Source organism: Acanthochromis polyacanthus, chromosome 13 (assembly GCF_021347895.1).
Source record: "Acanthochromis polyacanthus isolate Apoly-LR-REF ecotype Palm Island chromosome 13, KAUST_Apoly_ChrSc, whole genome shotgun sequence".
Taxonomy (NCBI): Eukaryota; Metazoa; Chordata; class Actinopteri; family Pomacentridae; genus Acanthochromis; species Acanthochromis polyacanthus.
Window position 1 is genome coordinate 12,915,253 of NC_067125.1, and position 27,198 is coordinate 12,942,450.

The window sequence follows — 27,198 nt, forward strand, 5'->3', positions numbered from 1 at the left end:
TTTCATAAACTCAAGAATCAGTTTATAGAAGAAAAAAATATAAGACGACTACTTGGGGTGAAAGTATAGTTTTATATCTTTCCATATCATATACAGTTCTTGATTGAACTGTTTCTAATTCCAGTGCTTAAAATTACAACTTTAATAAATTTTTCCTTTTGTGGTCATTTATTGTAGAAACTAAGAGGTCCACCAGAAACTACTCTGGTAAAGTCCTCCGTCCTTGCCCTGGTGTGACTCTTAAGGAACGCTTTCCTGCAAGACACCGAAAAACAAAACCTTTGTTGACAGTGTGACATGCAACATGTCAGGTAGTTTAATTGTAGCCCAATGTCACTGATTTTCAGTCTGTGCAGCATACGACTCTTTTCTTAGACCATCAGATTAAGGAGAAATAAAATCACAAATAGATTCATTAGACAAGACTAACTTCATAAAAGATAAATTGGTTGAAGGTTCACTTACGATTGCTGCAGGGATGTAAGCAATCTGGTCTTTTACAGATCTCTACATCACAGTGGAATATACCTGGAATACACAGAAGAGATAGTAAGACGAAAAAAAACAACAACATACTAATAAAACTACTGTCTGTTCATTATATTTCTCTTACATACCAGGTTTTTAAATGTCCGTGCGTCACAAATACGAACATCTTCACCTCAAACCATTTGTGAAGGAGGGATTGGCAGCTCATTGTTGGAGACTGGCAGCACAACAGTTCTATGGCTATCACCAGTGTAAGACACCTTGATTGGATGCAAGAATTGACTTTAGTATCTTCCCTCATTAAAAATTGTATAAACATTTGGCAATCTCCCAGTGAATTCAAGATGTTTACCTTTAACAAGCAGCTTCCATCTTGCGGGTCATGCGGTCCTCAGTCGGCGTCGCCCAGCAGTCCTCCAGCTGCAGCACCAAGTCCCTGTCCTCATGTTTGACCACAAACCTCACATACACGGCTGGCCAAGCTCCACCACTGTTGGAGTGTCACCTGAGGAATGGAAGGACCTGTAAGAGGAATCTGCAAAGAAAAAAAAAAAGAAAAACATGAACAAGAACCATCATACTTGAAGTTTTTGGGTTTGTCCTTCAGTGTAAAAGTGATTGATCTTTATGCATATTCAATTTTAACAGTGCTGTCAATGATTTGAAAGGTATCCTGTTTAATATACTAAATTTATAAATGTTGGTGTATTTATAGACTGATGAATGGAAAATAAATGGCAAAACTTGAAATGATGGACAGCTTTGACCTTTGGCAAACCTCATTTCAGTCCTTAGTTCCTTTGCTCCTCAGTGTCCACGGATACTCCAAATGTTTTTGTTGAACCGTGATGCCAGTTGAGTCATTCGAGTCAGTGCAAAGCTGCACTGCACAATAAGACTAAAAACACAAGATGATCAGTGAGAAAACTGAAATCCATGTCTGCAAAAGGCAAAACATCTATGTCTACTTGTTAATCTTACTGGAAAGGAGTGTCATGAAGTATGGAAGATCTCCGAGGATTTTGTTTCACTCAATCTTGATCCAGTATGTAATGTTCCCATCTGAAATCTGCAAGCCAAACCTATTCCATTAATCCAAAAAAATACCACCCGACCTATCCAAAGGCTGGTGTGTGATTTATTACATTACCATGGCCTGGTGCCACAGTCAGTGAATGGAAAGCTGAATGTGACAGCATCATTGGATCTTTTTCGAGGTTTGCAGTTGTGTGGCCAGAAGGATCCAGACTGCATCCAGGTCAGAGGTGGTTGTGGTGTTCCTGAAATGTTGAACCCATCTTGCAGAAATAAAGCCCAGTACCCGTGGAAGAAAGATTTGGTTTACCTCTGTGGAAAAATGCATGAGGAAATGTTAATAAGCAGAATTTAAATATAATTCAGGATAAGTGCATTTACATATGGAATACCTTTTCTTCTTTTCACAGATTAGAGTATTGTATTTCACAATTTCAAGTTTGTTCCCATCTGCAAAGCTGCAATGACCACAGTCAGACTCACTGCATATCTCTATTGAACCAAATGTTAAAGAAAGATTAGAATATGACAAGTCTGTACTACAAATAAAAATAGACATATAAAGAAGCTTCTCAGCTCACTTTTCTTCTCACGAAGCATCCATGGAAAACACTGTTAAGACAGCATAGTGTCGGTCTCTCCAAGTAGTGGCACATTTTGCTATAGCAATGGCTGGTAATATCTGCTGCTTTCATCTGCATGTAAATGTGGACACAAACAAGAGTGTACTCAAAACACACTTCAAACCTCAAATTTATGGATATTTTTACAGTGTTTGACTCACCTGGACATAAATGGAGAGAAATCGGGAAATTCCACTTTGTATGAAAACAGACATGAATTCTTGTGGCAGATCATGTCATTGCTGAAGTGTTATAAACGTCGCTGTAGGTTGTTTTTGAAAGACTGACTTCACAAGTCAGGAAAGCAGTGACAGAGAAGTAAATGTCACCAAAATAAGTCTGGAACACACGTCCTCATTTTGGTTGCTAAGACTCATTTGACATGTGAGCAGCTGCTTCTCATTTACTTTAATCGCAACCAGTGGTGTAAAGTAGCAAGCAGCAGCTCAGCGCTCAATGTGTTCCGCCTCACAGCATGAGCTTCCTGTGGTCAAATCAACCCATTCTGTTCTCTGTTGTAGGTTGCATCTTCATCTATCTAGTTGGGTATTTTCCCCTGAGCCTACAGTATGTGGTAAAAATAAAAATGTGAAAAAAAACACACCCAATATCTTGAATTTTAATTACACTCTGAAAATGCTGACGTTCTTTCATGTGTGAAGGTCTTTTTTTATATAGATTACCAATCAAACCACCTAAAATACTAAAGACTACTCCAAGTATTACTTTTAGAATTTGCAGTCTGTCTCTGCTTAATTTCTATAAAGAAAAGTGTTTCCACTGTTATACTGGACCTGCAAACAGATCAAGTACCTTCCCTCTAAAGACATGTTCAAGTAAAATGGAACAAGCACGGGTGGTTTAAAAGGACACGAAGCAAACAAACTTCAGTGAAAAAACTATGCATTTTATGCTTGTTTGGTTTTTACGTGGTTAAATCCATTTATCTGCTCAGTTATCAACTCATTTCCCTTTCACTTGCCTCTCAAATGTTGACTTTTCACATACCAAGCCCTTGAAAAAATCTAAATTCTCACTTTTGTCTGTCCAAACAGCATTGTCTATTGATCTATTGCACTCATTCCTTCCCCTTCTTCTGATTATTCTCTCTTTCAGCTTTTCTGTGATATTTATGCAGCGGTAAAGCTAATCTGAACATGTAGCTGACGGGTCCTCACTGTATGATCTTTAATATTTTAAGAGGCAACAATACTAAAATGCATGTATGTAAAAGTGTCCACATGATAGAATATTAACTTTACTGCCCGATTTATCTTAATGCAAGGACAGACAGTCAAAACCCTTTGCAATAGAAAGTCAAGTCTTCTAAAGAACCTAAGATGTTAAAAGTTCTTTGTCCCATGATGTTCTACGGTAAAATTTCCTCACTGAGGAGGTCACCAGTCTTTCATGAATATGCAGCGCACCTGCTACATTTGACACTAGGACAAAACTAGAAAAAAGCCATTGGGTGTGAAGTAAGCACTAGGATGAACTCAATTTGTAGTGAGGTATTGATTTAATGTACTTTGTAAAACAGCAGTCATAGATGTGCAGCAAAAGCAGTGAAATACAGTGATTCATGCTACAAATCCCAAAGACATGTACTACTTTAAAAAAAATAAGTTAAACTAGTAGAAATAGAAATGAAAGTCAATAGCGGTCGTTGTCAGAGGATGTTCTCTGTCCTTGATTCTCTACAGACGGTTGAGATGGTCAGTGCTCCTGTTGTAAATGGGGTTTTGTATTCACCGTCTAGAGGAACAGAGGGAAGTGAAGAGAGCAGTTCAGACCACAGAATAACATCCTCATAACATCATCACAGATGCAGTCAGCACTCACCTTCTTTGGCTTTCTTCTTCCCCCACCTGCTGTAAAGGAAGACACTTGAATAACACAACCAATGTATTCTCCTACAGAGTTAAATGATCATAGTACGCATTAAAATTTGAGACACATCAGTGAAATCAAACTACCTCTGCGATGATTTCGGCCTGCGTCGTCATGGCTTGTTGATTCCTGAGTTCACCTTGATTAACTGTGTATTAAGTGAATGAGTAAATGCGTGGTAGAATTGAACCGACACAAAATAATCAAAGATGCTCATATTACCGTAATAATGTCGACTGAGGCTTGCAGGCCGTAATCTGTTGATGAGTTCTAAGGAGGCGAGAGACGACTGAGTTACTTTATATGTTACGACTTCAAATACAAACTGCAGTATTTATAGTGATTACAGTTAAGCACCTATGTGAAATCTCATTCTGTTCTATGACTTTCCACTCTTTCCATCTTAAATTCGCTCAGGTTGGGTACATCCCACCGGGTGCTTGAATGGGCTGATTCCTGCACAGCTCCCGGGTGACCACCGTGGTCTGGAGGGGCAGCGCTGGCAAATACTGATCATCATTTCTGTTTTTGAAAAGAAAAAAAAAACGTCTTGTCCATTGTAATGTTTAGGTGAGACACAAGACACTGTTAACAAGATTATTTAATTTGTAACACAGAAAGAGCAGACTGAAGCAAGAGGAGTGAACCCACCATAAACAAGACTGTTGTTGTCTGGTCCTGCAGTAAAGGAAACAGTGAGAAAATGCAAAACGTAATCAAAACAAACAAACAGTTTACGCACACTGTATAGAAATGACACAGGTGAGCATGTGTGTGTGTTGTTATTGGGAATGATTACCAGTCTGCCGTGCATGTACGGCTGCAGGAGGAGCAGGGGAGCGCTGGCACCTGCAGGAGAACATGGCGTAAAAACAACCTAAATGGCACGCTTGGCATTGTGGAAATTCACTTACTCTTCGTTATTTTCATCGTCTGTGCATACTAACACTCCTGAAATGGTAAAATCACATAAACATCCACATACACTGAGGCAGGGCATGGCGAGTTAGATGCAGAAAACACCACAGAACAAGAGCAGCAATAGCCAAAGGGAAAATCTGAAATGTCCTTAACTGTACAACAGCTGTTAGCAGAGATAACAAGTCAACTGTAACCAAAGTATTGTCCTAAGTTGAATTAACCAGAGATTTTTAAGACTTTGTTTTAGACTTTGACCTTGTTTTCTTCCAGAAAAAGTCATATGATGGTAGTGGGACATATCATGACACAATCAGAAAGCAAAAGTGTCTGTTTTAGTAGTTCTTAATCATGCAAAATAGCGCGGACACTAGATATTAACATATCAGAAATGACACATTTTGGAATAAAAATATACCACTGATAGAAAAATATACTACTAATATAAAAATATAGCCTTAATTTGGAATAAAATTACACTGATGATATAAAAATATACTAATAATATATAAAAAATATAGCCCTTTGTTAGAATAAAAAATATACTAATGATATAAAAATATAATAGTAATATAAAATATAAATATTAATATAAAAATATAGCCTTAGCTTAGCATGTTACAGAATGGACACAGAGGATAAGAGCTTTAAAGTTATAAAATATCCTATTTACTAATTACTTTTCACATTTTGTACAGACTAAACAAAAAAGACAAAATGTGTTAATTAAGATTAATTAGTTTTGATGTGGTTGATCTGGTGTTTTGTTGTTTTTCACACCCTTAAACAGATTCATGATCACACCTATGCGACCTTATAGTACCATCAATTACATTTCCTAAATTAACAGCTGTAGCACGGTATGTATCTGTTCCCTTCAGTTCAAATTAATTTATATAACACAGTTCCCAACATACTGTAAATCATCGTAACAGCAATATATGGGTCTCAAGTTGTAAATGGATTTTGCTGGGATTTTGTCAGTGATAATCTGGTCAGCATCCAAAAGTTTTCCCCAAATCCAGATTCAAACTGTGGTTTGTTTATTTGTTGTCTGTGTATCATTTTAAATAAAGTTAAATAAGTTTATATCAGGATAGGGACAACAAATGATATCTGAATTTAGCTCGTTTACAATTTATTTTAGGCTAATTAATGTAATAAAAATGTATCCAGACATCATCCATTAACAAGATCACAGGATTTAGAGCATGAGAAATTAGGATCAGCTGAGGTTAGTTTCTGTGAATGTGTAGTTTAAAAAAAATGGTAACCTAATACTGTATGTTCCTGTGCTCCAGTGTGTGTTATGCAACATAAACTGCTACCATAAACTGCTACCATAAACTGGTGTAATGTTGAAATTATTGCTTACCCTCAATACCTGCATTGACAGGATTGTTTGCATTGTCTTGGGTTTTATTGTGGCAGGGCACTGAAACAGAAACAAATTGTTAAATGAATGTCCAGCTTACATCTATCATCTCTATGGGCTGACAGTAGCAGACAGAACAGGTCCTCACCGACACATTCTTGCAGCAGAAGTATCCAGCAACACTTAGCAGGATGAGCGCAGCCACCCCAGCACTGATGAAAATCAGTAGCAACATCTCCGTGCTCAGTGTACCTGCACGATAAGTGGATGTGGTTTGTCACAGGAAACAGTTGCTATTTACTTGTCCTTTTTCATGTGTTTGTCAGATGAGGTTTGTGACCATTGAAAGGAAAAGACTGCATGTCGCTGCACCGGCTGCTGCTGAGCTTCAACAAAACTTTAGCTGAACACATACAAAAAGAAATCCACTTACCATCAGCACACAACTCCACTTTTTGACAGTAATCTCCCTGTATGCAGTAATAGTTGCCCAGGTCAGAGGTGTAAAGCTCATCGATGCGGATGGAGAAGTCCCTCCCTAAGATCTGGTTTGGAAAAACTTTCACTCTGCCATCTCTGGGGTCCAGGAAGTTGACGCGCCGTCAAAGTAGAGCTTTGCCAGGTCTGCCTCGTCATTGTGGGTCCATGTCACCCAGTTTTGGCTACTTGTTGATATGTTGCACGGTAGGAACACAGACGAACCCAGAGGAGCCCTGATGAGTGACCGTGGTTCACATTGACTATCCCACAAGACATCTTCTTCTTTGTTTAAACGCTCATCTTAATGAGAAGAGAGAGAATGGAGGACAAGTTTAGGTCACTAATAGCTTGTCCAAGTAACAAAGAGTGCAAACAGTACAAACTCTTTTGGGGGTATTCAAAACTCTTAAATGAACTGTAAGGATTGAAAAAAATCATACGCGCCTTAACATGGTCTGAATTTAACGCTCCCACTAAAATTATTTCCACCGCTATAACCTTCTGAGGCTAAGTGAGTACAATTACTTTCAGAATGCCTGTGTAATGTACCAGACTGTCCACAAACTACACCAAAAACTATGCGACTTCATCCCAATCTGTGCTCCTAGACACACCTATACCACCAGGAATAAAAATCTAATCACTGGAAAAAAACGAAGCCTAAAATGTACAAGTTTAGCATAGTGTGCAGAGGACTACAGATTTGGAACGAGCTTGATGAAACACAAAAAACATTGCATTACATTTCCATCTTCAAGAAAAAACTAAAAATTCAACTCCAAGCAATATATGTTCAATGTACCGATTAATAGCTGTATGAATACTTGCATCTTATTGTTTCTATTAATTTCTATTGATTGTGTGTCTATTGTCCATTTGTATATTGTCCATATTATAGGGTATCTGGCCAATATCCTATATCTATGGAAAAGCTTCCTTGGGGTGACCCTTTTCACACATCCAATTGTATAAGAAAATATTTGTTGTATATACAATGTATTGTACTCCCTGGATGATGTGTGAATAAACTGAATAAACTAAAAACTAAAAATACATTTAATAAATTCAGTGGATGATTATTTGAACAACTATGCAAAAAAGGCGAGAGAAATATTAAGCAAATGATGAAAATGAATTAGCTTATTCTCACATTAAAGCTGAGGCAGACCATTGTTTTTTATTTTATCTTATTTCATTATTTTTTTATTTTTTGGCAACATTAAGCAAAGATTCTTAACTTTTTAGTAAACTCCATCAAGTGGTCTGAGATGAAACGAGGCTTCTCAACCTTCTCTTTGCTCCGTTTTCAGACTTTAGATCGTATACGATACTACAAGCAGCAACAAATCCTACAGTGAGTGTGGGCAGCCCAGTCTCCACAGAATTACGCTTAAATCCAACTAAACTCCATTCACAATTACGTTTTGAGGGAAACATGTTGCACCCCATAACATTTGTTTGTGATGTATCACAAATACGTTTTGGTATTTATTTTATTGCTTTGCTATTGCTCCATGTCAGAGAAAAAAAAAGCACGTTAAAAAAGGATGGAACTCATTATCCTGGTAAAACAGAAAATCAAGGAGAAACTTCCAACTGATGTAATGAAAGGGTCAAGCTTTTATCAAAACCATGCTATTTTTCTAAAGTTCAGCGGGCGGTTTTGGTGTCTAAACCTAACCACAGAGTTAGTAAAAAATGAGTGAAAATAAACCATTGGTTTACACACAAAACTCAGCCTACTAGGTCAAAGTCTTATGCACCTCCAAAATAGAAAGATTTCCTACTACATTGCATATAGATTGGAACAACTATATAGTCTGTATTCACATATATTAACCACAAATATTAATGTTTTGTATGACCTCCTTTGGACCTGATAACAGCTTGTATTCTTGCTGTCATTGTTTTTATGTACTTTTCCAGAGTCTCTTTTGTTATTGAGCTCCAAATAGCTTCTAGCTGTTCCCAGAGACTTGCTTTGGGTGAAACTTTCGTGGGATCTATTTCTGAATTCAATTAATTCCAGATCTGTTTAGTAGGATTCAAGTCTGGACTTGGACTTGGCCAGTCCATCAGTTCCAGTACTCCAGATTCCTTTTTCTTAGTCAAGTAGTCTCTGCACAGCTTTGAGGTATGTTTGAGGTCATTGTCTTCTTGGTGTATGAACCCATGACTAATCAGGTTCAATCCAGAAGGGATTCCATGATGCACTGAGGTGTTGTGGTTGACCTTCTCTTTCATATTACCATCCATTTTAACTGATTTGCTCATGCCATTTCCACAAATGGAACCCCATACCAGAATGGAATCTCCACTGTGTTTCACTGTGTGTGTAATGCATCTGACTTCAAAACATTTTCCAGCTTTTCTTCAGACATGAACACAACAGTGTTGACCGAAGAGTTCAAACCTGGACTCAGCCATCCACAGTACCAGTCATCTACAGTCCAGTGTTTGTGCTCCCTGGCAGATTCTAGGTATGTTTGGATGTTTGGAGGCCTCAATAATGGCTTCTTAGCAGCTATTCTTCCCTTTAAACCTCGTTCCTTCAGCCATCTGCTTATGGTCATTCTGATCTAGGAGCATTAATCTCTGACTGAAGATCAGCAGTGGTCTTTCCACTACTACAACTATTGAGGTGTCTGACATCTGCTTCAGTTAGTTTTCGCTTTTGAGCTCTTTCTTGGCACATTTTGTATGTACCAGTCTCTGCAATGGAGTCCGCGGCATACTTGGCCATACTGTGAGAATAATTTACATCTTGCCCTTCTTATCTCAAAGACCATCCAGCATCATGAAATGCTTTAATTCAGATTCTGTCTGTCTCAGTGAGTTCCCTACGATTCACTCTTTTGAACAGGTGTCACAAATTCCAAGTTTAATTTATATTTTTATTCCCAAATTTGAGCCAGCACACTGGAATTCTCTGAGAAGTCAGAAATTAATCAAGAATATTGTATAACCACTAAAAGTTTTTTTTTCAGGAATGAAAGCAAATAACTGTAATTTGGCTTCTCAAACAAAAAATAATAATGTGCTTTACTATTTATTCCTCCTTGCTTTGTAAAACAGCAAATTTGAAAATTCACGGATAATCAAAATATTTATATATTAGCGTTAAAAATATAATATATATATATATATATATATATATATATATATATATATATATGTGTGTGTGTGTGTGTGTGTACACACACACACACACACACATTTTTGAGTATTTTTTGCCTTTTCCAGCTTTATTCCCCGCTCTTCCATTATTTTCTGCCCACTGATTCTTAAAAATTAGCTCCATATTACAATATTAGTTCATTGATGGTATGTGTGAAGGATAAATGTGTAGCATTAAATACATCTTGTCATTACACTGACAATATCATAGGCTCCAATACAATGGCACCAAAAATATTCTGGCACTTCAGCGATCATTGAAATGTATGAATTTTATTTGATGTAATGACAAAATATCAAAATAAATTGAATTTATTTTGAATGAACATGGCATAAGCACATTTCACTAAAATAGGAAGTTTGTTGGGTTTTAAAAGATTAAATAACAGATATACAGTTAAAAATGAAGGAAAGCGGACACAGTGTATTTAGTTTGCCGTCCTTTAGCAATGTCTGGACATGGAATCAACTAGTTTCTGTCAAAGTAAAAATTTAAACGCTTCCTCCATGTTTCAGCCAGTTAAACTGACCCACACTGTGAGATTTACGTCAAAGCCACGCTTGATCTTTTCACTGAGCTACGGTGTTGCTCGTCACTGTAATATTTTTTTGCCTTTAATTAACCTGTTCAAACTATGCCATAGTGGATGAATAAAGTTAATGTTGCTGAATTTCATACAGTTGCACCTGACAGTGTAACCGCATGAACAATTAGCATTCACTACATTTTAAATCAGAATTTTTATATTATTTTATTTATATCAAATCAAAAAAATCACTGATAACTTTAAGCAAACATTTTTATATACATCTAATATATTTTTATGCTTTAATTTCACCAAGGGACTTACTTTTTGAATCCACATGCGTGAAGCACAGGGCTAAGAGGAAAATCCACCTGCCAGCACTCATCGTCAGCATCTGGTACAGTGTGAACAGCTGTATGGTGATACTGTGGTAACTTCTCAGAGCGTCAAGGGACGAAATCACAAGACCGCCAGAGTCTGCTTAGTTGTTTCAGGAAATCCTCCAGTGTCTTTCATATGAAAATCAACCAAACTTTAACCAAAACTATTTTCTTCTGATCATGTCAAAGATTACATTCAAATAATTCTCATGCTTTTCACCTTCACTCTACACGTTGAGCATGTAGATGGAAGGTACAACGGACCTGAAAGGACCTGACATGACTATCTGCTGCAGACCACTTCCTGCTTATGTTCGCTGCTGCTGTTCTTTCCGGTGCAAGGGGCCTTGCAGTGAAACTGAGAAATGTAAATGTCAAAGGTGATTATCAGCCACACTAAAAGAAAAGAAGCACATTTTAAATAAAGATTTTATTTTTGACTAACATAAAACCAAAATCCCACGACCCTAGTGAGGATAAAGCGGTGTATTGAGAATGGATAAAACCAAAATTTTCTGTGGTACACAGCCCACATTCTTTGTGTTTCTACATTGTGATAACTTGGTAAACAGCAATCACACAAAACCAAACCACAAAATCAGTTTAAAAGGCTTCAAAGCAGAAGCTGCTTTCATTCACTGCATACATTCAGTCCAAGTAATCAATTTTAACAACAAAATGTGTATTAAGGACAATTCTGATTAAATGTTAAAATTGTTTAATCTTTTATTTTCTTGCCTTTTTGATATTGTTGAGCTGCTGAAATTTACTGTGACCACCTGCAGTGTGAAAATGCTGTCACTTAAAACTGTCACGTTAGATGCTTTTGTGAAAAGTATGATTTGCATCTAAGACCTTGTTATATTATGTAATCAAAACCAGTTTATGCAAGTACACCTGAGACAGTTACTCAGTTTATTATCCTGATTTAAAGAGCCACCAATTCCTTTGTTTTATAATCGTGGACATAAAAACCTCCCAGAGACAAAGCTCTGCTTAGCTCCACCCACAATGACGATCATCTGTTTAAAGAGACAAACAAACCAAAACGTAGCTCTCTCCTACAACAGAATGATGATGTGGTGCAGCCTTCATGTTCTACAGACTGGGCTCGTAAAGTGAGACTAAGTTTAGAAATGTCATAGAAACAATCAAACTGACTTCATACTGAGATGTCTGAGACTTAAGGAGCATCACTTTGATCTATCCTCTGTTGTACTGGAACCGATACTGCCATTTCATAATTTATTACTTTGTTTAAAGCTGTGTATTTCTTTGCACATCCATAAAAGAGTCAAACATCTTTTGGTCTACTGTGAGTAAAACTGCCTGTGACCATGCAACAAAGTTCTGACAGACATAAACAAACAAACATAGTTGTCTGTATATGTTGGGAAAATACATGTTAAAATTGACTGAAAAATGCTTATATGGAATGTTTATGTAACCTAACTTACAATCAGCTTGCGACTAACCAATTTAACAATATTATAACAACACTGCAGGTGAAGCTCCTTTTGATTCTCAGTCAAACAGTGATTCAGAGCAGATTTTAAAGAGGAAACTTCTTGGTAGTGTCTACAGATACGACCCGGATACGGCACTTTCCATTTGCCAGACAGATACGGACCCGTACGCGAGTCTCGCGAGTCAAGAAGCTGCTAACCACTGCAAACTGTTGAAAGGTAAGCAAAGGTTAAGGTTAGGGTTAGTGTTAGGGTCAGGTTTAGGGTCCGTACCTGTAATACCGATGCTACGGTCCGTACCGCTAGCGTCTACCGGGAGTCACGTGACAAGATCTTGCGCATCTGATTGGTAAATGGCAAGTGCCCGTAGCCTGTGGACTACGGATACGGGTCCGTACCTCTAGCAACAACCAAACTTCTTTATGAAAAGCTAGGTAATTGGAATCTACACACTTTAGGCATAGAAATGTGAACAATAAACAGTCGAGGTAACTGAACTTACACCGATCACCCACAACATTCTGACCACTGACAGGTGAAGTGAAAGACATCGATCGTGTTATAATGCAACATAACCTTGAGTCCCTCAGAAAAAAACTGCCCAAAACTGTCACAAACATCAAAATCTTTATTTTTATAAGGGGTAATTTGTTCTTTGACATTTGACTGTAAAATAGCACCATTTTTATTCTATCTGAATCCTCAAATTATGTAATTATTTTACAGATGAATGCTGTTTAACCACAGAAAAATGATGACTGATTTTCAGAAGAGTTTTTTATTTTTATTTTTTGCTGTTGTTGGTTTACAGATTGTTGTGTTAAGTTGCAGATAATATCATATAAAATACATCCCACTGTTTGGGCGGCATTCTGAGAGGCGTGCTGGTTGCTGTGTCGACATCTGTTGATTGAAGGGAAACACTGGTACCAGCTGATGGTCCTCAAATGTGTGAATCCCACATCCAGAGCAGACGGAGGAAGAGCCGCTACACTGTAAATGCATCACAGATCTTTTAATTATTACTGTTTGCTCCTGCAGGTAAAGGAACCACACTGAGAAAAAAAAAACAGTCACTTGTCAAGTACAACAAAAATACTGCTCATCCAGTCTACACATACTGTAGAGAAATGTCACAAAGAAGCATTTGTGTCTTTAATGTGATGGATTACCTATCTGCTGTCTTTGTAATGCTGCTCTCTCTCTATCTTCTCTCTCAGGTTGATCACTTTCATCTTCTGGGAAAACAACACAAGGCAACCTAAAGGACTCGTTTTTTGGAAATCCACTAATTCTGGTCATGTTTGTCTGCTAAACATGAAGCCAGCAGGTAGATTAGCTTAGCATGTTAAACACATTACAAGACGTGTTACATTTTCACATTTGTATGATTTAATAAACAGACACAGAACATGTTAATTAGTCCTAATTAGTTTCAGAGGTTCTGGTGAATAAGTCAGAGATTATTCAAGAATAAAATACAACCATTAAAGTTTATTTTTCTCTTCAGAAATAAAAAAAATAATGTACTGTACTATTTTTCTTTTTTTTGTAAAACTGTACATTTGATAATTCATGGATAATAACAATAATTCTGTTTCAGTATTAAAAATATCATTTTGATTAAAGAGCTCCCACATACTGACAGATTAACCTTTAAATTTCTCATTATTATTGTTTTTTAACTCTGTTTACTTTGTACAGTGTCCTTGAGTGTTTTGAAAGGCGTCTTTAAATAAAGTGTATCACTATTGTTAGTATTATTATTATTATTATTATTAGGCATCTCACTGGCAGTCAAAAGTTATGTCTCATTCAGTGTCTTTTATTTGATTATTTTATACATTGTACATTAATACTGAAGGCATCAAAACTACAAATGAATAAATATGAAATTATGTTTTAAATAAAAAAAATGTTAATCTTCAGTATTAATAATAAATAATACAAATAAATAAAAAGCACTGACTGAGAAGGTGTGACCAAACTTTTGACTGCTAGTGTGTATGGTATATACAGTCCTTATATGTGAAAGATCTATTGTTGCTATGGAAACTCCATTATATAAATCTGTTGCACACATTAAAAAATACATATCAAGACAAACATTGTTTAACCAGAATAACAGAGATTTGGAGCTTGACAGTCTATCAATCAACAGTCTTAATGTAACTGGTGCAACATGAAATTATTGCTTATTTTAAATACCGGCACCAGCAGGATGATACGCGTTGTTCTGTGTGCTGTTCTGACAGAAAACTGAAACTTAAATGACAAATAAACCACCCAGTTACATCTATCATCTCTATAGATGGAGAGTAGCAGACAGAACAGGTACTCACCTGCACATTTGCTGCAGCAGGCTAAAATACTCAGGACCAAAGACATAACACCAACAACGATCTTAATTAGCCTCAGCGCTTCATACATTGTGCCTTCACGATAAGTAGATAAGGTTTGTGACAGGAAACAGTTGCTCATGTACTTTTCCTTTCTCACGTGTTTGGCCTATGAGGTTTGTGACCATGGAAAGGAAGAGGCTGAACAGGAAGCTGCTGAGCTTTAACAAAACTTTCCCTGATTACATACAGAGAGAAATCCACTTGCCATCGGCAAACAACTTCACTTTCCCTTGTTTGATATGAGTCCCAATCTAGCTAATTATTCATTTAATTTACCATCATTTTTACTATTTATTTTAACTGACTGCTGTGATTTGTCTCCTATATCTTGCTTGATTTTCTGTGTTGAATGTTTTGACTGTCAAAGCACTTTGTGGACACTGTTCTTAATGGTGCTAAGTAATGGTATTATTATTATTATTATTATTATTACTTGAAGCCAGTAATCTCCTTGTATACAGTGATAGTTCCTCATCTCAGAGGTTTTAAGCTCATTGATGCAGATGGAGAAGTTCCCCTCTTGCAAACCGTTAGTCTGACCTACTTTCACAGGTCGACTTCTTGACTTGAGCTTAGTCAAGAAAAGTTGGGTCCAATAGAAATGTAATTGTTTCAAACTGTTTCTATTTGTCTTTGTCCCAGTGTGGTTCAGTTTGCAATAGTTGAGTTCTTTTAAAGTGGCTGTAAAGATTTCTGCAGAGTCTGTGGGTTTCAGGGAGGTAAACTGTAAAAAGAAACAAACAAAAAAACATTTTTTAGACAGTTTGTAACAGTTATTTTCGCTGTTTTGTTAAATTGCACAAAGTAACTAGTAAAAATCACAGATAAAAATGTTTGAATTTACTCGTGAAAAAGAACAACAATAAGCCCCAACTCTCAAAAACGTCCACATCAAAAGTTTTATTTTTGCACATGGTAATTTGTTCTTTTACATTTGGTTGTAAAATTACACAATTTCTACTGTATCTAAATCAACAAAATATGTCATAATTTTACAGATGTTTGCTGTACAGTTGGGTCTAAAGTAATACCTTTTTTTTAGAACTGTTATTGAACAGAACTGGCTTGTGTTGTTAAATTGCAGATAATATCCAGTAAAATCACAGAAAGGAAAAAAAATCAATTTAATTTCTGATTATAAACAAACATCCAAGCAGACAGAAAACTGGCCAAAATTTTACACAATATCTTCATCAAAAATTTGCATTATTACAAATGAAAATGTGTTCTTCTGTAATATGAGGAATTACGTTGTTTTACTGTATATAAACCTGCTTAAAAAAACACACCTTTACAGATATTAGTAGTTTTTAAACCTTTTTTGATAGTATTTCTTCACTGTATTTATTTTTTATATTTTTTTCCCCCCAGAATATGTTATTTTAATACATATTATTTGTCCATTGGTTGAAAATGTAACTTTTTGGCCTCTTTAAAACATGAATCCACTGTTTTGGAAGGCGGTGCTGCAGGTTGGTTGCTGTGTCAGCCTCGGAGGACATCTGTTGATTAAAGGGAAACCCTGGTACCAGCTTGATGGTCCTCAAATGTGTGAATTTCAGATCCAGAGCAGAGGGAGGGAAATCTGCTGGTTGTTTGTCTTAAGTCAGGCATAGATGGTTGATACTACAGTATGAATGTAGCAAAAACAAGATTATCATTGTTTGCTCCTTCAGGTAAACACACTGAGGAAGTAGCACAGTCACTTGTAAAATAGAACATAAAACTAAAATACTGCTCATAATGAGGAAGCATTTATGCTGTTAATAGAATGGATTACCTGTCTGCTGTTCATGTACTACTGCATGTTCCCTCAGTGGAGCTCTGGCAACTGCTGGGAAACATTAAAAAAAAAACAACTTGCTTTGCATTTTCGGAAATGTACTAATTCTGGTCACGTTTGTCGGATAAACATGAAGCCAGCAGCTAGCTAGCTTAGCTTAGCACGCTAAATACATGACATGATTTGTTACATTTCACATTTTGTACAATTTAATAAGCAGATACAGAAGAAGCTAGCTAGTCTCAATTAGCTTTAGAGATTTTTTTGGAACCCTTGGACAAATGCTTGGTTATCCCAAGGTAACATTGTAACATTGTCTAAATTAGCAGGTTTTGCAGGAGCTGCTTGTTGGCAAGTTAAAAATTCAGTTTGATTTATTTTAGTTGTATATTTAAAGCATCAGTTCACAAGATAAGTCACATCAGTCCATTTCACATATAAGTTTAAGACCTTACAGTATTATGTCAGGTAGAGAGATGCAGCAACGTATAGATCATGAGATGAAAATGGAGGTTTTGCAGTAATTTTGTCAATGGTTTGTTGACAGGTCTAGGCAAAAATATTCTAACAGTAACAGAGTCAGAGTGCAGGAGCTTTCTCATTCAGTTCAGACTGGGATTTGGTTATTTATTTTTTGTATAAATTTATTGAAATTTTAATTAACTTAGATTATCAGTCTAGGGAACACTAATACTTAAAAACAGTAGTACAATTAAAACATAGTCTAACTAAGGTATGAGATTTTCTTACGAGAATTCTACTATTTAGATCTGTTGCACACACAAAAAATAAATACATATCAAGACAAACATTCATTAATGAGAACTCAAGATTTGGAGTTGAGAGTCTGTCAAGCGACAGTCTTAATGTAACTGATGGAACATCATCGTTAACCCTCAATACCTGCACCACCAGGATTGTTTGCATTCACCTATGTGTTGTTGTGACAGAGCATTGAAACTGTTAAATGACTAATAAACCGCCCAGTTACATCTATCATCTGTATGGCCTGAGACTAGCAGACAGAACAGGTCCTTACCTATGCGTCTCTTGCAGAAGTAGTATCCACCAACACTCAGAAAACTGAGAGCAGCAACACTGATGACAATCAGTAGCCTCATCTGTTTGCTCTGTGGACCTGCACAATAAGTGGATGTGGTTTGTCACAGGACACAGTTATGTATTTACTTGCAGTTTCTCTTGTGTTTGGCCCATGGAAAGGACACACAGGATGCTGCTGAGCTTCAACAAAACTTTAGCTGAACACATACAAAAAGAAATCCACTTACTGTCAGCACACAACTCCACTTTTTGACAGTAATCTCCCTGTATGCAGTAATAGTTGCCCAGGTCAGAGGTGTAAAGCTCATCGATGCGGATGGAGAAGTCCCTCCCTAAGATCTGGTTTGGAAAAGCTTTCACTCTGCCATCTCTGGGGTCCAGGAAGTTGACGCGCCCGTCAAAGTAGAGCTTTGCCAGGTCTGCCTCGTCATTGTGGGTCCATGTCACCCAGTTTTGGCTACTTGTTGATATGTTGCACGGTAGGAACACAGACGAACCCAGAGGAGCCCTGATGAGTGACCGTGGTTCACATTGACTATCCCACAAGACATCTTCTTCTTTGTTTAAACGCTCATCTTAAAGGAGAAAAATGGAAAATAAAATAGAGATAAAAAATTAAGTTTTCAGTCTTTGACAGTCTCGTCATTTTTGATGTTTGGATCTAAACTCTATGGTGATGTAGATAAAACAAAGAGAGACAGTGACTACGTTTATATGCCATCGATATTCGGGTTAAGGTCAATATTCCGGTTTCTGAAACATTTGGAATAACCCGTTTACATACCTAAACAGACAGAGTTACTCCTGTTGTGTGACGCTGTGCTGATGCTGTGTGGCGCTGTAGTGCTACGTGTGGGTTTCACCATGTCTGTTTACCTCTCCTTGTGCATTTCCGGTGGGTCGCGCGCCAGACGCGGCATACAAGTAGTTGCCGTACTCAAAAGACCAAGATTCCTTTCGGATGAAACATGCGCAGAACGCAAATTAATGTTTCTTTCTATGGGGATATTCCGATGCGCGTTTATATGACGAGATATTCGGGTTAGAAAAGGAGTAACCCAGGGGTCTTATTCGGGTTTTTGCGGGTGTGTACATGGCCGTACGCAACCGGGTTATTGCTAATATTCCGGTTAAGAAAGGGGTTTTGACTGCATATAAACGTAGCCATTGATTCATTCATTCATTGTGTGACGTAAACAGAGCTTTTAATGTGAAAGGAAAGTAGTCACCCTGCTTCAGTCACTTCTTGGAAACACACACACGCATGCATGCACGCACGCACGCACGCAAGCACACACACGCGCACACACACACACACACACAGAAATATTTGCTTCTACATGATGAAATATTTTAGCATGAAGACAACATGGAAGGATAATGAAACTTTGCACACGTAGATGATACTTCCATCTCTTACTGTCCCAAATTTCATCAGCCTACCCATGATTCACGATCTCCATCTGGCCGTTTTTAAATTAAAAACTGTTTTACCTGTGTCAGCTTTGGTTGGTCATAACTCCCAATTCCACCAACATATAAAAGCTTTCTAAGCATTCATAATGTCATTCAGTTATTCTTACAACAAAAGTGATCAAATCGATGTTATGTCTCAGAGATACATCTTTCATAACTTTTTGACAATCCACTTTACTGGTATTTTTGAACATTGATAGCTAGTATCTGCTGGATTTCCTCCATTCGTCAGAAAAATTTGAAGATTCTCGGACAAATTCTTCAGGAGATTATGAACATCTGAAAGCAACATCTCATACAATTTCCATCTTGCGCATGATATACTGAAAATTTCCACTGGCTGAACAATTATGAAAATGTTGGAATTTCTGCAAAGAAAAAAAAAGTCAGATGTCTGTTTCAGATGCCGAAGATCAGTCTTACAAAGTTTCTACAGATTCTGAGATGGTCAAGACCTCCCCTAATCTCTCTGAGTTGATACGGAATGAGTCTAATATTTTTTATTTTGAAAGAAAATAGGGCAAGCACATTTGCAAAGCACAATGTTTCACAGAAAAAAAAAATGTTTGGCTTTAAGGGTAAATGTTTAAAGATCCCAGATACATTTGCCATTTGCTGAGTATTTAGTCCATCACTTTTGGTACAACATTGAATCAGCGCCTTTCTGGGAAATTGTTAAGTGAGTGGTTCAGTGTTTCTGGCCTCCCATAGATGCACTGTTCACTCCAAACGGTCATGATAACATCTGATGAATCTAACAAAAACAAGTTCTCCCACACCAAAGAAATTACAGCTCCACGCATATCACCTTCACCAGACTTGTTTTGCTGATTTTCTCCACATACTATCAAACTCATGCACATTACACCTGGATGAATTCCAAAGTAACACATCTCCAAAAGCTGCTTTTATTCTGTGCATGTTCTTTGATTGATTTAGTCATAGCTGTTTTATCCAGTCTGTTGCTGGATTTCCTAGTCTTTTTGTGCGTTGAACAGTTCCTGATCTTTTCACGGAGCTCGTATCGCATGTCTTTGCCAGAGTTGCATTTGTCTTTGACTAACCTGTTCCAAACTAAGTTGTAGTGCATGTATGACATTTTATGTCCCTGAATTTCACAGGTGGACAGTGTTCATGCCATTAACGGCTGATAGGCTTCTCTAAGTTGAATAATCACAACTTGTCCAAATGTGCTTTAAGTCCTGTGTATTGAGAACTTTCATCTTTTTGTTTAAGAAGATATTTAGTTTAGACTGGTGCTAAATTTGTTTTTCTGCTTCAATGAATTTATCTGACATTTTAGGAAATAATCTTGTGAAATTTATGGAAGTTTGCGGATAAAAGAAGTGTCCAAATACTCTGCATACACTCGTTTTCAACAGATGGGAAATTTTCAGTATTTCAAATTCAAACATCCAACCACTACAACTCAAAGATAAGCCACAGCGACCACATAATGTACAGATATATTACAAAATATTGAGTCAGATAAGTGTTTTGTTAATTTTAAGAAAAGAATACTTTTATTTCACTTTCATTTCTCAAAACGGACTTACCATTTGAAGTCGCACACATGAAGCAAAGGGCTAAAAGGAAAATCCACTTGTCAGCACTCATTGTCAGTGTCTGCTACAGTGTGAACAGCTGTGGACATGGTGATGCTGTATTAACTTCTTTAGTTGACAAAACCACAAGACCATCAGCGTTATCGGAGTTATTGAAAGGGATAGTAAATGTTGTCCATTCCAAATAGAACTCCAACTGTTTTATTTTTGAATAGTGTTCATGTCAAAGGTTAAATCACATTTTTTAAAATATCTGTTATTCAATTTAGATTTTAATATTATCAGACCCTGAGAACATAGATTAAAGGTATAAATGGTTTGAAATGACTTTCTGCTCCCCACCACTTCCTGAGGTTTCTTGTTGGTGTTTCCGGAGCAACGGGCCTTGCAGTGAAACTGAGAAATGTTGATCTGAAAGTTGACTATCAGCCAGCCTGACTAAAGCAAAAGTAGCACAATTTATCCTAAGGCATAAACTGACCATACAATCTAAGCTGTCTTTGGCAACCTGCCCACATTCACTGTGTCTCATATCTTAGCCAACAGCAAACTCTTTCTGACGACACAGCATCAAACCACAAGATCATCTTCAAGATAAAAGCTTCAAGGTTGGTGCTGCGTTATATCCACACTTACTCCATTTTTTCCCCCAAAGTAAACAATGATTTCCAACAGCAAAATACAATTCAAAGGAAATTCTGATTAATGAATAAATATTCATATTGTTCTATTTTAGTGGTAAACAAACAAACAAAAAACTAATATTGTTGTCCTGTTAAAATGCTGTCACTTTGAATTACACGCTTCTGTGAGAAGTTTAGTTTGCATCAAAGACTTTTCTGGGTATCAGAGTACTGTTGCAGTCTGGTGGCATTTCACCTCGTTCACATGTTGATATTTTTTCCACCACATCTGCAGAGTTGCACTTGCAACCTGGTGGAAACTCCCTCTGGTGTCTTTATTGTAAGACATAGTTACATGCAGAGGTGTTGTACCAAAAGCATTTTCACATAGGTTGACTGTAAAAACTCTTTAATTACATTCCCACAGTATCTTTCAATTAGCTTTTAAACAGTTAAATTTAAAAGACAAATTGTGTTTTTCTGTGATGAACTGTTGAAAGGGGTTGTCACGAAAAGGGGGGTGGTTGAACCCAGGCACAGACACAAGAGACAGGCAAACTGGTGATGGGGAAAAGAGGTTTATTAAATGAGAATCAAAAACTACAACATAACAGAAAACAGGACTGAGGTGGCAAAGCAGAACCAAACAGCTGAGAATAGCAGAGCTAATTAAAGGTATTCACGCACAGGGGGAAAACTAACAAGACGACATGGTCATCAATATCCCCCGCCACATGTGATGTCTATGAGTCTATATCCAAAATAGTGATCAAGGGCCATAACTCTGTTAAATATTATCGCACAAGTCTCATTTTCAAACTTGATCAAGGTGTCCATGGTGTGAAGCTACACAGTAACTTTCGTAATCCTTGCTGTAATAGTTTCAGAGAAAAGCTGTCCCCTTCATCTCGGACGCACGGACGGACGAACGGACGAACGGACGGAGGCCAAACCTATATCCCTCTTTTCCACTTCGTGGAGGCGGGGGATAATAACTAAGGGAACCAACAGGCTGCAGTCAAATCCAAAAACAACGCAGTCCAAGGGGGGAATCCACAAAAGGGGGGGAAGCAGAAGGGTCCAAAAAAAACTGACATAGTCCAGAGGTGGAAGGGTTTACCGGGGGGGGGCAGCGTCTGAGACGACATGAGAGTCTTACAATGACCAGGCAGAGACTGAGGGAAAGAAGAGAGCTTATATAGCTAAGGGGAACAGGTGAGTGGAGTTTGGCTGATTGACTGCAGCTGACGCCCACAGCAGCAATCAGCTGGCAGACCCAGAGGGTGAGCGACCGGGAGAGAGAGACAGGACGGAAAGACGACAAACAGAGGTAAACAAGCCAAAACACACACAGAATGGCAACAATGGGGAAAGGAAGGAAAAGAGGAGGAAAAAGGGCAGGAGCAGGACCATAACAGGGGTGGAAGAAAGGATGACTGAACTGCAGCAGGAAACGACCAAGCTGGGGGGTAAACCTAAGAAGCTGCAGGAGAAGAAATGCTGCAAGGAACTATGGGTTAAGGCTAACAACTTTTGAGAGTCGGACACAGTGGCTGAATCCCAAACCGCCCCCTACACACTCCCCCTCCACTACCGAGTGTCACACTCGCAGCTGTGGAGGGCACCTCTTACTGAAGGGGGAGGGTATAAATACGATCGTCAGGAATGGGACGCCCTGTCACCTCACCGGAAAACGGAAGACGTGATCGCCATGGTAACACAAAGACGCCTACTGTGCATGGCTGTAGCGCTGTGGCACAGGTTGCAACTAACAAGGATCGCTGCTGCTTCCAGAAGACGAAAGCATCCCACTTTTTTTCACTCACATGTTTTCCAATCCTATTATCTGGCATTTCAAATCCAAGAAATGAATAAATGAATTCTGTCAGTTGTGTTCAAATTTTAAGGTGTCAAGGGGTGCACAATTAAATCAAACGTCAGTAGAGAAGAAGATTTATTTCTTTTGATATATCTTTTTACACCACTCTTTTTGTGATGTTCTGTCAGTGTGAAAAAGGCGTGGGAGAAATAAAGGACGCATGTGGAACTCACATCAATATGTTTGTTTCCTCCTCCATTTCGACGTTGCACTTCCTGAAAAAGTTGTCCAGAGTGAGCATCGATGCAGACTCGCTATTTAAGGGCTGAACAGTCCACTCTCCCTCCGCGCTACGCGGTGTGGGACGGCCCTTAATATGGAGGACCCTCCGCCGGAACGCGCAAATGAAGGGGTAGTTAGTAGGGATAGTGTGTAGGGGGCGGTTTGGGATTCAGCCAGTGACTGGATTCCACCGCTGGCAACCAGTGAGTATTGAAGAGCACCTATGATGTGGCAGCCTCTGATTGGGCCCCATATTTCAAAGCCCCACCCCTCATGACAGGATGCTTTCTGATTGGACCATATTACTAGAGCCCGCCTTATGACGTGGAAGTCTCTAATTGGCCCCCATATGTCAAAGACCCGCCCCCTGTGACCTGGACGTTTCTGAGGGTCCTGATCTCATCCATAAACGGTCTCTCGAGGGTCCCCGTGTCGTCCGTCGCTGGCCTCCCGAGTGGATCCACCTCCTTCGTCACAGGCAACGGCCTGAGCTTTTGGAGGGCTTCTGATTGGAACCTGTCAAAATTCGATGAGAAGTGTCCCATTATGCTCTCTGATATGGATCGGGGACCAGAGTTTATTAATGGGCCTCAATGCTGATAACTTTTGAGCATCACACACAGTGACTGCATTCCAACGCTGGCAACCAGTGAGGACTGAGGAGCATCTATGACGTGGCAGTCTCTGATTGAGCCCCATATTTCAAAGCCCCACCCCCTTGTGACGTGGAAATTTCTGATTGGGACTTGTCAAAGTTTGATGAGAAGCGTTCCAATATACTCTCTGATACGACTCGGGAACTACAGTTTATTAAAGGCCCCGAGGTTGACAACTTTAAAGCGTCACACATAGTAAACCTGCAGAAGTTACTGTACAGCTTGAATACAGTGAAACTCTGCCAGGCAATAAGGAAAATGTCAAAGACCTCTGCAGCTGTTTATGAAGCACAGAAAAACACAACATAATTTTTATCACTTTTCCCCCCTTTTTTCCCAGATTTTCCTTAACTTGTTAAGTTGCAGATAATATCATATAAAATACATCCCACTGTTTGGGCGGCATTCTGAGAGGCGTGCTGGTTGCTGTGTCGACATCTGCTGATTGACGGGAAACACTGGCACCAACTTGATGGTCCTCAAATGTGTGAATCCCACATCCAGAGCAGACGGAGAAGGAGCCGCTACACTGTAAATGCATCACAGATCTTTTAATTATTACTGTTTGCTCCTGCAGGTAAAGGAAACACACTGAGAAAGAAACAGTCACTTGTCAAGTACAACAAAAATACTGCTCATCCAGTCTACACATACTGTAGAGAAATGTCACAAAGAAGCATTTGTGTCTTTAATGTGATGGATTACCTATCTGCTGTCTTTGTAACGCTGCTCCATCTTCTCCCTCAGGTTGACCACTGTCACCTGCTGGGAAACATAACACAAGACAACCTAAAGGACTCGTTTTTTGGAAATCCACTAATTCTGGTCATGTTTGTCTGCTAAACATGAAGCCAGCAGGTAGATTAGCTTAGCATGTTAAACACATGACATGACGTGTTACATTTTCACATCTGTACGATTTAATAAACAGACACAGAACATGTTAATTAGTCCTAATTAGTTTCAGAGGTTCTGGTGAATAAGTCAGAGATTAATCAAGAATAAAATACAACCATTAAAGTTTATTTTTCTCTTCAGGAATGCAAGCAAATAACTGCAATTTGGCATCGGAATCGAAAAATAATAATGTGCTTTACTTTTTTCCCATTTTTTTTGTAAAACAGTGAATTTGAAAATTCATGGATAACAACAATAATTCTATTTTAGTATTAAAAATACCACTGTGATTAAAGAGCTCCCACATACTGACAGATTAACCTTTAAATTTCATATTACTATTACTTATTATATTACTTATTATAAATTATCATATTATGTGTGTGTGTGTGTGTGTGTGTGTGTGTGTGTGTGTGTGTGTGTGTGTGTGTGTGTGTGTGTGTGTGTGTGTGTGTGTGTGTGTGTGTAAATATAAATATATATATATATATATCAAGACAAATGTTCTTTTACCAGAATAATGGAGAGTTGGACCTTCAGAGTCTATCAAGCAACAGTCTTTGTACCTGGTGCAACATAGTGTTGAAATTATTGCTTATCCTAAATACCTGCACCAACAGGATTATTTGCATTGTCCTGTGTGTTGTTGTGACAGAACACTGAAACTTAAATGACAAATAAACCACCCAATTACATCTATCATCTCTTTAGACGGAGAGTAGCAGACAGAACAGGGACTCACCGACACACATCTTGCAGCAGTAGGCTAAAAGACTAAGCACAAAACTCCCAACAAAAATACCGATCTTAATCTTTAGCTTCAGATCTGGATCCATTGTGCCTTCACGACAAGTAGATGTGATCTGTCACAGGAAACAGTTGCTCATGTACTTTTCCTTTCTCACGTGTTTGGCCTATGAGGTTTGTGACCATGGAAAGGAAGAGGCTGAACAGGAAGCTGCTGAGCTTTAACAAAACTTTCCCTGATCACATACAGAGAGAAATCCACTTACTACTGGCAAACAATTCCACTTTCCCTTGTTTGATATGAGTGTTAATCTAGCTAATTATTCATTTAATTTACCATCATTTTTACTATTTATTTTAACTGACTGCTGTGATTTGTCTCCTATATCTTGCTTGATTTTCTGTGTTGAATGTTTTGACTGTCAAAGCACTTTGTGGACGCTGCTCTTAATCGTGCTAAGTAATGGTATTATTATTATTATTATTATTATTATTACTTTAAGCCAGTAATCTCCTTGTATACAGTGACAGCTCCTCATCTCAGAGGTTTTAAGCTCATTGATGCAGATGGAGAAGTTCCCCTCTTGCAAACCGTTAGTCTGACCTACTTTCACAGGTCGACTTCTTGACTTGAGCTTAGTCAAGAAAAGTTGGGTCCAATAGAAATGTAATTGTTTCAAACTGTTTCTATGTGTCTTTGTCCCAGTGTGGTTCAGTTTGCAATAGCTGAGTTCTTTTTATGTAGCTGGAAAGATTTCTGCAGAGTCTGTGGGTTTCAGGGAGGTAAACTGTAAAAAAGAAACAAAGAAAAAAATTTTTTAGACAGTTTGTAACAGTTATTTTCCCCTGTTTTGTGAAATTAAACAAAACAACTAGTAAAAATCACAGATAAAAATGCCTTTTATTGTGGGCAGTCTAAGGCACACCTGTGCACTAATCATGGTGTCTAATCAGCATCTTGATATGGCACACCTGTGAGGTGGGATGAATTATCTCAGCAAAGGAGAAGTGCTCACTATCACAGATTTAGACAGATTTGTGAACAATATTTGAGAGAAATGGTGATATTGTGTATGTGGAAAAAGTTTTAGATCTTTGAGTTCATCTCATAAATAATAGGAGCAAAAACAAAAGTGTTACGTTTATATTTTTGTTGAGTGCACAACAAGGAGAGACACAGATTCATTCATTCATTGTGTGATGTAAACAGAGCTTTTAATGTGAAAGGAAAGCAGTCACTGTCTGACATTTCATCCGACTACCCATGATTTAAGATCTCCATCTGGCCATTTGTAAATTAAAGCTGTTTTACCTGTGTCAGCTTTGGCTGGCCATAATTCCCATTTCTACTAACATATGCAAGCATAGGCGTAACGGAAGCGGGGTACGCGTGGGACATGTCCCCCGCACTTTCCACATCTGTCCCCTCTGTCCCCCGCACTTTTTTCAGCCGTTACAACAGCTAAACCCGTTATTAGCATCCAGTAACGTGTTTTCCCGAGCCGTCTTTGAATGCACCATGAGCG

General features: G+C 38.1%; 5 long non-coding RNA genes across 5 annotated transcripts; all 5 read right to left on the reverse strand.

Annotated features, from left to right (window-relative positions):
- Positions 1–3,652: 3,652 nt before the first annotated feature.
- On the reverse strand, positions 3,653–4,522 carry LOC110968483 (uncharacterized). Its single transcript, XR_007946011.1, has 4 exons — positions 4,395–4,522; positions 4,260–4,307; positions 3,990–4,185; positions 3,653–3,902 (listed from the first exon to the last, which is right to left on the reverse strand). It is a non-coding gene; the product is annotated as an uncharacterized LOC110968483 (long non-coding RNA).
- Positions 4,523–6,485: 1,963 nt separating this feature from the next.
- On the reverse strand, positions 6,486–11,165 carry LOC127536931 (uncharacterized). Its single transcript, XR_007946166.1, has 3 exons — positions 10,839–11,165; positions 6,764–7,110; positions 6,486–6,582 (listed from the first exon to the last, which is right to left on the reverse strand). It is a non-coding gene; the product is annotated as an uncharacterized LOC127536931 (long non-coding RNA).
- Positions 11,166–12,980: 1,815 nt separating this feature from the next.
- On the reverse strand, positions 12,981–14,887 carry LOC110968475 (uncharacterized). Its single transcript, XR_002596880.2, has 3 exons — positions 14,703–14,887; positions 13,533–13,598; positions 12,981–13,353 (listed from the first exon to the last, which is right to left on the reverse strand). It is a non-coding gene; the product is annotated as an uncharacterized LOC110968475 (long non-coding RNA).
- A 767-nt stretch (positions 14,888–15,654) lies between these two features.
- Positions 15,655–18,495, reverse strand: LOC110968476 (uncharacterized). The gene is made up of 5 exons (XR_002596881.2): positions 18,392–18,495; positions 17,835–18,182; positions 17,585–17,683; positions 16,543–16,596; positions 15,655–16,388 (listed from the first exon to the last, which is right to left on the reverse strand). It is a non-coding gene; the product is annotated as an uncharacterized LOC110968476 (long non-coding RNA).
- Positions 18,496–21,843: 3,348 nt separating this feature from the next.
- On the reverse strand, positions 21,844–25,816 carry LOC127536930 (uncharacterized). The gene is made up of 3 exons (XR_007946164.1): positions 25,668–25,816; positions 24,734–24,793; positions 21,844–24,557 (listed from the first exon to the last, which is right to left on the reverse strand). It is a non-coding gene; the product is annotated as an uncharacterized LOC127536930 (long non-coding RNA).
- Between the last annotated feature and the right edge of the window lie 1,382 nt (positions 25,817–27,198).